This window comes from Brassica napus, assembly GCF_020379485.1.
Source record: "Brassica napus cultivar Da-Ae chromosome C9 unlocalized genomic scaffold, Da-Ae chrC09_Random_51, whole genome shotgun sequence".
Classification (NCBI taxonomy): domain Eukaryota; kingdom Viridiplantae; phylum Streptophyta; class Magnoliopsida; order Brassicales; family Brassicaceae; genus Brassica; species Brassica napus.
The window spans coordinates 17,501-30,696 of NW_026014409.1; the positions used below are offsets into that span (position 1 = coordinate 17,501).

Here is a 13,196-nt window from a genome sequence, read left to right on the forward strand (position 1 = left end):
AATTTTTCAAAATAAAAAAAAAAGAGGATCGTTTTTTATGGTTTGAAAAACCTTTTGTAACTCTAGTTTTCGATTATAAAAGATGGAATAGACCAAATCGATATATAAAAAATGATAAAATTGAAAATACTGTAAGAAATGAAATGTCACAATATTTTTTTTATACATGCCAAAGTGATGGAAAAGAACGAATATCTTTTACATATCCCCCCAACCTTTCAACTTTTTTTGAAATGATACAAAAAAAGATCCCTTCATTTACAACAGAAAAAAAAACCTCGGATCAAGTTTATACTTGTTGGAGTTTGGTCAATGAAGAAAAAAAGGAAAATTTAAAAAACGAATTTTTAAATAGAATTGAAGCTTTAGATAAAAAAGGGTCTATTGAAAATATACTGGAAAAAACAACTCGATTTTGTCATAACGAAACTCAAAAAGAATATTTACCTAAAATTTATGATCCATTTTTACATGGGATTTCGCGCGGAAGAATCAAAAATTATCTCCGTTCCAAATCATAACCAAAACCTATAAAAAAAAGAATATAAGAGGATCTTGGATAAACAAAATTCATGCTATACTTCTGAAGATTAATTCTCAAAAATTTGAGCAAACAATAGAAAAATTTAAAAGAAAGTCTTTATCAATAGAGAAAAAACTTTATTTTTTTTCCGAACCCCAAGAAGAAAAAATTCAGTCAGAAGAAGAAATAAAAATTTTCAAAATTTTATTTGATGTCGTTATAATTTATAATAATGATCAAACTCTTATAAAAAATTTTATTGATTTCCATGAAATCAATAAACAAGTTCCTCAATGGTCATACAAATTAACAAGTGAATTGGAAGAATTGGAAGCTGAAACTGAAGAAAATATACCAACCGAACCTGGAATTCGTTCAAGAAAAGCAAAACGTGTAGTGGTTTTTACTGATTTAAAAGAACCGCATAACGAGATTTATACTAATCTCAAAGATAATCAAAATTCTGATCAAACAGATGAAATGGCTTTGATCCGTTATTCACAACAATCTGATTTTCGTCGAGAGATAATTAAAGGATCCATGCGTTCCCAAAGGCGTAAAACTGTTATTTGGGAATTTTTGCAAGCAAAAGCACATTCGCCCCTTTTTTTTGATAGAATAGATAAATTTTTTTTTTTTTCGTTTGATATATGGGGGCTAAAAAAAAAATTCTTAGAAATTTCATGTGGAAAAAAAAAATTTTTTTTGATAAAAACGAAGAAGAACAATCAAAAAAAGAAGAACAAAGACGTATAGAAATTGCGGAAACTTGGGATAGCTTCTTATTTGCTCAAATAATAAGAGGTTTTATTTTAGTAACTCAATCTATTCTTAGAAAATATATTATATTACCTTTATTGATAATAATTAAAAATAGCATCCGTATCGTATTATTTCAACTTCCCGAGTGGGAAGAGGATTTAAAGGAGTGGAAACGTGAAATGCATGTTAAATGTACTTATAATGGGGTTCAACTATCCGAAACAGAATTTCCACGAAACTGGTTAACGGATGGTATTCAGATAAAAATCCTATTTCCGTTTTATCTTAAACCTTGGCATAAATATAAATTTCAATCATCTCAGAAGGCTCGACTAAAAAAAACAAAAGGAGAAAAAAATGATTTTCGTTTTTTAACAGTTTGGGGGCTGGAAACTGACCTACCTTTTGGTTCTACCAAACCAAAGCCTTCTTTTTTTAAACCTATTTTTAAAGAATTAAAAAAAAGAATCAAAAAATCCAAAACGAAGTCTTTTCCGGTTTTAAGGATTTTCAAAGAAAGAGCAACAATTTTCCTAAAAGTCGAAAAAGAAATTAAAAACTGGATTATAAAAAACTTGCTTTTTCTAAAAGAAAAAAAAAAAACCTTTCAAAACGAAATAGAATTCCATTAGTTGGCCCGAGAGAAATATATGAATTAAATGAAACTAAAAAAGATTCAATAATGAGTAATCAGATGATTCATGAACTATCTGTTCAAAAAAAATCGACGGAGTGGCCAAATTCTTCACTCAGCGAAAACAAAATAAAAAATGTGATTGATAAAATAAAGACAATCAGAAATCAAACGAAAAAAATTTCAAAAGAAAAAGAAAAACTAACTAATAGTTGTAACAAACTGTGTTATGATTCTAAAATAATTGAGTCATCAAAAAAAAGTTGGCAGACATTAAAAAAAAAAAAACTCGATTAATTCGTAAATCTTTTTTTTTTTTTCAATTTTGCGTTGAACAACTGTCTATTTCTATTTTTCTAGGTATTATTAATATTCCAAGAATTACTACACAACTTTTTGTTGATTCAACAAAAAAAATTCTTGATGTATATATTTACAAGAATGAGGAAAATGGAGAAAAAAAAAAAAAAAAAAAAACATTTATTTTATTTCGACTATAAAAAATTTCATATCAAAAAAAATTTTTTTAGTTATGACTTATGCTCTTTATCACAAGCATATGTATTTTACAAATTATCACAAATTCAAGTTAGTAACTTTTCTAAATTAAAGTCTTTTTTTGAATATAACATATACATAACATCCTTTTTTGTTAAGAATCAAATAAAAGATTTTTTTAAAGAACAAGGAATCTTTCATTATGAATGGAAAGAAAAACCCTTTTAAATTCCGAAATAAATCAATGGAAAAACTGGTTACGAAGTCATTCTCAATATAATTTACCTCAGATTGCATGGGCTAGATTAGTAACCCAAAAATGGAAAAAAAAACTAAACCAAGACTCTCTAGTTCTAAATCCAAGTTTAAACAAAGTGGATTCATACGAAAAAAAAATTTTTGATAATTACAAAAAACAAAATTTTTGTGAGGCTAACTTATTTTTCAATCCAAAACATAAACAGAATTTCAAAAAGGATTCTATATATAATCTTTTTTGCTACAAATCTATTCATTCTACAGAAAAATTTTTGATATGTCTACAGGCCTAGAAAATTTTTTAATCTCTTGTTTTCTAGAAAAATATAATATTCGCAGTATAGGGGAAATTTTGCATAGAAAATATTTGGATTGGAGAATTCTCAACTTTTGGTTTAGAAAAAAAGTAAATATTGAGCTTGATACTAGGAGTAAAAAAAAATATATTAAAACTAAAGTTAAGAATTATAAAAGATTTATAAAATAACTAAGACGAGTCTTGCCAATCAAAAAATAAATTTTTTTGATTGGATGGGAATGAATGAAGAAATACTAAATCCTCGTATAACAAATTTTGACTTTTTTTTCTTTCCAGAATTTTTCTTATTTTCTAGTACATATAAAATGAAACCGTGGGTCATACCAATTAAATCACTTCTTTTCAATTTTAATGAAACAAAAAATGTGAATAAACAGATCACCCTAAAGAAAAAGGTTTTATACCATCAAACGAAAAAAAATTCCTTCGGTTTTTTAATCTAAATAAAGAAGAAAACGAATCAGCAGGTCAAGAAGAGTTTGAATCAGATAAAGAAACAAAAATAAATACGGAATCAGCTCTATCAAAGCAAGAAAAAAATATTGAAGAAAATTATACAGAATCGAAGATAAAAAAACGTAAAATAAAAAAAAACCAAAAAGCAATACCGAAGCGGAACTTGACTTATTTCTCAAAAGGTATTCGCGTTTTCAATTGCGATGGAATTGTTTTTTTAATCAAAAAATCCTCAATAATGTAAAAGCATACTGTCTCTTGGTTAGACTAAAAAATCCAACCGAGATAACGATATCTTGTATTGAAAGAGGAGAGATGAGCTTAGATATTCTAATGATTGAGAAGAATTTCACTTTTTCAAAATTAATGAAAAAAGGAATATTGATTGTTGAACCTGTTCGTTTGTCTGTAAAAAACGACGGCCAACTTATTATATATAGAACCATCGGGATTTCATTGGTTCATAAAAATAAACAAAAAATAAGTAAAAGATCAAAAAAAAAAAGCTATATTTATAAAAAAAAAGTTTAAATTTCTTTGTCCCTGAAACTATTCTATCCCCTAAACGACGTAAAGAATTTCGAATTCTAATTTGTTTCAATTTAAAAAAAAAAAATGCAAGGGATAGAAATTCAAAATTTGATACAAATATTCAAAACTTGACCACAGTTTTGAATAAAAAGAAAGATCTTGATAAGGATAAAAAAACCTAATTAAATTAAAATCCTTTCTTTGGCCCAATTTTCGATTAGAAGATTTAGCTTGTATGAATCGCTATTGGTTTAATACGACTAATGGAAATCATTTCAGTATGATAAGAATACACATGTATACGCGATTTCAAATGCATTAATGGTAGATCCTTTTTACTATATTTTGACTATATATATAGTATTAAGTTACGGTATATGAACAATATATAATATAAGTTACGGTATATGAAAACAATTGGATGCACAAATGTGAGGGATTTTTTTTAATTCAATCTTTATACATGAGATTCATTGAATTAATGACATAGATACCACTCAGAGCGAATTCATAAATAAATTTTAAAATCCTCCTTTTTTAGATCGAAATTTAAACTTTTTTTTTATAAAATTAAGAATTAATAAGTTGATAATTAAATTCGGATCCTTGTACAAAAAAACTACCATTATTATTACTGATCAGTAAAATTCATATCTTTCAATTCATATTAAAAAGGGAAGGATTTCTTTTTATGATAAAAAATACATTCATTTCATTTCAAGAAAAAAAAGAAGAAAGCAAGGGATCTGTTGAATTTCAAGTAGTCAGTTTCACTAATAAGATACGAAGACTTACTTCACATTTGGAATTGCACAGAAAAGATTATTTATCTCAGAGAGGTCTACGAAAAATTCTGGGAAAACGTCAACGACTGCTGGCTTATTTGTCAAAAAAAAATAGAGTACGTTATAAAGAATTAATTAATCAGTTGAATATTCGGGAATTAAAAACTCGTTAAATTCCAAAATTGTGAATTAGTTAATTTTTTAGATCTTGAATTTTTGAATAAACTTCTTTTTCAGCAATCTAATTCATACCAGAACGAATCAAGGAAAAACTTATGAAGAGACCAGTTACAGGAAAAGATCTTATGATAGTCAATATGGGACCTCACCACCCATCCATGCACGGTGTTCTTCGCTTAATTGTTACTCTAGACGGTGAGGATGTTGTTGATTGTGAACCCATATTGGGTTATTTACACAGAGGAATGGAAAAAATTGCAGAAAACCGAGCAATTATACAATATTTACCTTATGTAACGCGGTGGGATTATTTAGCTACTATGTTTACAGAAGCAATAACAGTAAACGGACCCGAACAATTAGGAAATATTCAAGTTCCTAAAAGAGCCAGCTATATCAGAGTAATTATGCTAGAATTGAGTCGTATAGCTTCTCATCTGTTATGGCTTGGCCCTTTTATGGCAGATATTGGGGCACAGACTCCCTTTTTCTATATTTTCAGAGAACGAGAATTTGTATATGATCTATTCGAAGCTGCCACCGGTATGAGAATGATGCATAATTTTTTTCGTATTGGAGGAATAGCGGCGGATTTACCTTATGGTTGGATAGATAAATGCTTGGATTTTTGTGATTATTTTTTAACAGAGGTTGTTGAATATCAAAAACTTATTACACGAAATCCTATTTTTTTAGAACGAGTTGAAGGCGTTGGGATTATTGGTGGGGAAGCAATAAATTGGGGTTTATCCGGACCAATGTTACGCGCATCCGGAATACCATGGGATCTTCGTAAAGTTGATCGTTATGAGTCTTACGATGAATTTGAATGGGAAATTCAGTGGCAAAAACAAGGAGATTCATTAGCTCGTTATTTAGTACGACTTAGCGAAATGACAGAATCCATCAAAATTATTCAACAGGCTCTGGAAGGACTTCCGGGGGGTCCCTATGAAAATTTAGAAAGCAGAGGCTTTGATAAAAAAGGAATCCAGAGTGGAATGATTTTGAATATCGATTCATTAGTAAAAAACCTTCCCCTACTTTTGAATTATCGAAACAAGAACTTTACGTAAGAGTTGAAGCTCCAAAAGGGGAATTGGGAATTTTTCTCATAGGAGATCAAAGTGGTTTTCCTTGGAGATGGAAAATCCGACCGCCGGGTTTTATTAATTTGCAAATTCTTCCTGAACTAGTTAAAAGAATGAAATTGGCTGATATTATGACGATACTCGGTAGCATAGATATAATTATGGGAGAAGTTGATCGTTAAAATGATAATTTATGCAACAGAAGTACAAACAATAAATTCTTTTCTTAGATTGGAATCTTTAAAAGAGGTCTATGGACTCATATGGATATTTGTCCCTATATTTTCTCTTGTATTGGGAATCATAACTGGTGTACTAGTAATTGTGTGGTTAGAAAGAGAAATATCTGCAGGGATACAACAACGTATTGGACCTGAATACGCCGGCCCGTTAGGAATTCTTCAAGCTTTAGCCGACGGGACAAAACTACTTTCAAAGAAGATCTTCGTCCATCTAGAGGAAATACTCCTTTATTTAGTATTGGACCATCTATAGCAGTTATCTCTATTTTACTAAGTTATTCAGTAATTCCTTTTAGCAATCACCTTGTTTTAGCGGATCTCAATATCGGTATTTTTTTATGGATTGCCATCTCAAGTGTTGCTCCGATCGGACTTCTTATGTCAGGATATGGATCAAATAATAAATATTCTTTTTTAGGTGGTCTGCGAGCTGCTGCTCAAGCGATTAGTTATGAAATACCATTAACTCTATGTGTTTTATCAATATCTCTACGTGCGATTCGTTGAAACAGAAAGGTTTATTCCGTTTCTTCTAGATAAAAAAAAAATGAAAAAAAAACGGAATATATATATTTATCTTTCGGGTTTATCTTAATAAAAGGAATTTGAATTTGATAGTTATATATGAGTGAAAAAAAACTGCTCAGAAATTAGCAGTAAAAGAAAAATTAAGTCTCATTTCCTATGTACAAAGGTTAAATGGAAATAAACGTAAGCGTAAGAATCGCTTTACCCCAAGGTTGGTTGATTAGTCAGCCGGGCTTGAAGCGGGTTAAAAAAAATATTAACCGTATGACGTTTTCACTATCAGTTATATAAATTACTATACATATACATATATTACAAAGTGATCGGCAATTAGGTAAAAACGCGTGGATGGTTAGAAACACCCAAATACACAAAGAATTTGTAATAGAGATTAACCAAATTGAAAAGGATATTTATGCATAACATAAGATAACAAAAAAGAAGGTTAATTGGGGCTTGAAATTTGTAGAAATTATCAGGCAGTACTCCCCAAGATTCCGATTCAGAGTATGCTCCCATCCACCGATAAATGTAATGACTATCAGAAACGAAATAATCCTTTATTTTTTTTAAGTCCACCTACTTTTTTTCTAAAAAAGAAAGAAAGAAGAATAGGAACGAAACAAGTATATTTTTTTTATAGATTTCGAAAATAAAATAGAATTTCTATCATGAATAAGAAACTAATAGGATGTTTAATTCTTTTTCGTAATTGAAAAACACGACGGGCTGAAAAACCTAGGTTTAGTTTTACAAGGGGTGCTTTATTAAAGGATTAAGTTATTACTCAACAAATAGAAATTAAAATTTGTAAAGGATGAGATGAATTCCGAAGCGCGTTTTTTAGTTTTAGAATTTGAGCAGACAGAATTCCATTGGTATAATTCGGGACCCCAGATATATTTCTATTTAATCCATTTTAGAACACATCATATCCATCTAAATAATACTAATCTGGTCCTTATATTTATTTACGGCCCCCGAGGAGCCGTATGAGGCGAAAACCTCATGTACGGTTTTGTAATAGCGGTGAGAATAGTAATGTTATCACCGACTAGGATTATCTAACAGTTTAAGTACAGTTGATATAGTTGAGGCACAATCAAAATATGGTTTTTGGGGATGGAATTTGTGGCGTCAACCTATAGGTTTTATCATTTTTCTAATTTCTTCCCTAGCAGAATGCGAGAGGTTACCTTTTGATTTACCAGAAGCGGAAGAAGAATTAATAGCAGGTTATCAAACTGAATATTCCGGTATCAAATTTGGTTTATTTTATGTTGCTTCTTATCTAAATCTATTAATTTCCTCATTATTTGTAACAGTTCTATACTTAGGCGGTTGGAATATTTCTATTCCGTATATATCTATGCTGGAGCTATTTGAAAAGGATCAAATTTTTGGAACAACAATTGGTATCTTTATTACATTAGCTAAAACTTATTTGTTCTTGTTCATTTCTATCGCAACCAGATGGACTTTACCTAGGCTAAGAATGGATCAACTATTAAATCTTGGATGGAAATTTCTTTTACCGATTTCCCTTGGTAATCTATTATTAACAACTTCTTTCCAACTCTTTTCACTCTAAATTGAAAATCAATCCAAGATATTCATTACTTGTTTTAAACAAGAGAAAGAAACAAAGATCAAATTATTCATAGATAATTACAATATGCTTCCTATGATAACCGGGTTCATGAATTATGGTCAACAAACCCTACGAGCTGCAAGGTATATTGGTCAGGGTTTCATGATTACCTTATCCCACACAAATCGTTTACCTGTAACTATTCAATATCCCTATGAAAAATTAATAACATCAGAACGTTTCCGCGGTCGAATCCATTTCGAATTTGATAAATGCATTGCTTGTGAAGTATGTGTTCGAGTATGTCCTATAGATCTGCCGGTTGTTGATTGGAAATTGGAAACTAATATTCGAAAAAAACGATTGCTTAATTACAGTATTGATTTTGGAATTTGTATATTTTGTGGTAATTGTGTTGAGTATTGTCCAACAAATTGTTTGTCAATGACTGAAGAATATGAGTTTTCAACTTATGATCGTCACGAGTTGAATTATAATCAAATCGCTTTGGGGCGTTTACCAATGTCAGTAATTGACGATTATACTATTCGAACAATTTTGAATTCACCTCAAACAAAAAATGGGTAAACCCATTAATTTTATTAAAAAAAGAATGCAAAACTGTTGAATTATATTATATAAGAATTTAATTAAAAACTTGTATTTATAGAATAATATTAAGTATTAAGGCTCATCCTTTTAATATAATATTTTCGTAATTATTATCTTGCTTGAAATAGATAGGTTGAAAATATTAGAATAAAAAAGCGAAACTGTCTAATAATTGTATCTACATCAATTAATATTCATTAGATTCTAATTTCACTCTATTAGAAACATATTAAAAAAAATTCCCCGGTTAAATTAATAAGGTCATGAAAAGGATTTCTATTTTTTCTTTTTTTAATAATATAATGGATTTGCCTGGAAAAATACATGATTTTCTTTTAGTTTTTCTGGGATCTGGTCTTCTAGTAGGAGGTCTGGGAGTGGTATTACTTCCTAACCCAATATTTTCAGCCTTTTCCTTAGGATTTGTTCTTGTTTGTATATCTTTATTGTATATTCTAGCAAATTCCCATTTTGTAGCTGCTGCACAACTCCTTATTTACGTGGGAGCCATAAATGTTTTAATCATATTTGCTGTGATGTTCATGAATGATTCCGAATATTCCATAGATTTCAATCTGTGGACTGTTGGGAATGGGATTACTTCAGTGGTTTGTACAACTATTCTTTTTTCATTAATTTCTACTATTCTCGATACGTCATGGTACGGGGTTATTTGGACTACAAGATTAAACCAGATTTTAGAACAAGATTTAATAAGTAATAGTCAACAAATAGGAATTCATTTATCAACAGATTTTTTTCTTCCATTTGAACTCATTTCAATAATTCTTTTAGTTGCTTTGATAGGTGCAATTTCTGTGGCTCGTCAATAAAAAAGGTTCCAATTAGTAAAGACCAAAGAAAACTTTGTGTTTGTGTATGTTATGATATTTTTTTCCGTTCATTCAATTTGATTGAATACTATTTCATTTTTTAAATATAAATTTTTATATTTTATATATATTTGAAATTTTTTCCCTAATATAGTTTTTATTCGTACTTTGTTGTTATATTCTAGTTGATTGAATCCGGTGAATTGTTTTTATTATTCATATTGATAATGAATCAAAATTGATAAGGAGTTGCTCAATGATACTCGAACATGTACTTGTTTTGAGTGCCTATTTATTTTTGATTGGTCTTTATGGATTGATCACGAGTCGAAATATGGTTAGGGCTCTTATGTGCCTTGAACTTATACTCAATGCAGTTAATATGAATCTCGTAACATTTGCTGATTTTTTTGATAATTCCCAACTAAAAGGGGATATTTTCTGCATTTTTGTTATAGCAATTGCAGCCGCTGAAGCAGCTATTGGATTAGCTATAGTCTCGTCAATTTATCGTAACAGAAAATCAACTCGCATCAACCAATCGACCTTATTAAATAAGTAGCATAAATCAAAAAATTATAGGTTTAAATTTGCATATATGATAGGTTATGACTTACTAGATTAAATTTGTGAAAATTTAAGAAATCAAAGTATTTTAGCCCCATTTTTTACCAATTGAGCCAGAATTCATTAAAAAATTCTATTAAAAGAAATCATTGCTTCATCTAGTATTTTAATTTAATATATCATTTAGTTATAAGTTTACTAGATTGAAAATTTATGACATTAAAAAAACTATAGATCCTATGTCACATTCAGTAAAAATTTATGATACCTGTATAGGATGTACTCAGTGTGTCCGAGCATGTCCTACAGACGTATTAGAAATGATACCTTGGGATGGATGTAAAGCTAAGCAAATAGCTTCTGCCCCAAGAACCGAGGATTGTGTTGGTTGTAAGAGATGTGAATCTGCCTGTCCAACGGATTTTTTGAGCGTTCGAGTTTATTTATGGCATGAAACAACTCGAAGCATGGGTCTAGCTTATTAATACGTTACCGAAAACCTGATTTGAATAAATTTGGAATACATTTTATTTTTTTTATTGACAAGTACTCGTACTCAAAAAAGTTCAATTATATTTTTTTATTTATATATTTTTTTGAGTACGCGTTCTTTGGACCTGGTGTATCTTGTCTTTACCACGAATGATTTTCCTTGGTTAACAATAATTGTTGTTTTTCCAATATCTGCCGGTTCATTAATGTTATTTCTCCCGCATAGGGGAAATAAAGTTAATAAGTGGTATACTATATGCATTTGTATCTTAGAACTTCTTCTAACGACTTACGCTTTTTGTTATAATTTTAAACTGGACGATCCATTAATTCAACTGTCCGAAGATTATAAATGGATCAATCTTTTTGATTTTTATTGGAGACTGGGAATAGATGGACTTTCTATAGGAACGATTTTACTGACCGGATTTATTACTACTTTAGCTACTTTAGCGGCTTTTCCAGTTACTCGGGATTCCCGATTATTCTATTTCCTGATGTTAGCAATGTACAGCGGCCAAATAGGATCGTTTTCTTCTCGGGATATTTTACTTTTTTTCATCATGTGGGAATTAGAATTAATTCCCGTTTATCTCCTTTTATCCATGTGGGGTGGAAAGAAACGTTTGTATTCAGCTACAAAATTTATTTTATACACTGCAGGAAGTTCTATTTTTTTATTAATAGGAGTTTTAGGTATAAGTTTATATGGTTCGAACGAACCAACATTAAATTTAGAACTATTAGGGAATCAAGCCTATCCGGTCACACTCGAATACTCTTTTATATTGGATTTCTTATTGCTTTTGCCGTCAAATCACCGATTATACCTTTACATACTTGGTTACCTGACACCCACGGCGAGGCACATTACAGTACCTGTATGCTTCTCGCTGGAATCTTATTAAAAATGGGAGCATATGGATTGGTTCGAATCAATATGGAATTATTACCTCACGCTCATTCTATGTTTTCTCCTTGGTTGATGGTAGTCGGTACAATCCAAATAATTTATGCAGCTTCAACATCTCCCGGTCAACGTAATTTAAAAAAGAGAATAGCCTATTCTTCTGTATCTCATATGGGTTTTATAATTATAGGTATTGGTTCTATAACGGATCCTGGGCTTAATGGAGCTATTTTACAAATAATCTCTCATGGATTTATTGGCGCTGCACTTTTTTTCTTGGCAGGAACTAGTTATGATAGAATCCGGCTTGTTTATCTTGATGAAATGGGTGGAATGGCTATCTCCATTCCAAAGATATTTACAATGTTCACTATCTTATCGATGGCTTCCCTTGCATTACCGGGCATGAGTGGTTTTGTTGCCGAATTAATCGTTTTTTTTGGAATAATTACCAGCCAAAATATTTCTTAATTTCAAAAATTTTAATTATTTTTGTAATGGCAATTGGAATGATATTACTCCTATATATTTATTATCTATGTCACGTCAAATGTTCTATGGATACAAGTTAATTAATGCCAAAAACTTTTTTTTTTTTTTGATTCTGGACCCCGAGAGTTATTTTTCAATCTCTCTATTCTTCTACCCATAATTGGTATTGGGATTTATCCTGATTTTGTGCTCTCATTAGCAAGTGACAAGGTCGAATCCATTTTATCTAATTATTTTTATGGATAGTTTTCAGGAAATAAAAAAAACATTAAATTGAATTATAATAAGAAGTCTTTGCTTTTTGTATTGTGAGAACCTTTTGAATCATTGTACTACTTGATTCAAAAGGTTCTTGATGATTTACTACTAAAACTAAATTAGATTTCTTAACTTAGATGAAGTTATATATAGATGCTATTTTTTTTATTTGGATTCTTTTCTTTTTTTGTTAATGTTTTAGTTAATTCGATGTAAATGAACCATAACTATGTAAACCTATTCCTAAAGATTGACGCCAAAATAGCATATCATATCCAAATTAAAAGAAAACCTAGCGAAGCCACAATTGCAGAATTTATACCTCGAGCATTCCTATTTGTTTTAATATGTAAATAAATTGCGAAGATGTCCAAGTAATAAATGCCCAGGTTTCTTTCGGATCCCAATTCCAATATGAACCCCATGTTTCATTAGCCCATACAGCTCCTGAAAGAATGCCGACGGTTAAAAAGATAACCGAGACTAATAATACGAAACTCCATAATCTAATTGTTCAATCAATTGATACCTATAATAATTTCTAGAAACACTAAATTAAATATTTTGTTTGTTAGTAAAATAGAATTTCTTTCTTTATGTAGTAAAGTAAACAAAAGAAAATAATTCATTTAAA

At 29.8% G+C, this 13,196-nt stretch overlaps 3 pseudogenes; all 3 read left to right on the top strand.

Moving 5' to 3' along the window:
• The window catches only part of LOC125595130, an 11,614-nt pseudogene extending 855 nt beyond the window's left edge, over positions 1 to 10,759 (top strand).
• Positions 1 to 10,759, top strand: part of LOC125595132 — a 10,920-nt pseudogene extending 161 nt beyond the window's left edge.
• On the top strand, positions 6,221 to 8,440 carry LOC125595134 (annotated as a pseudogene).
• Positions 10,760 to 13,196: the final 2,437 nt, after the last annotated feature.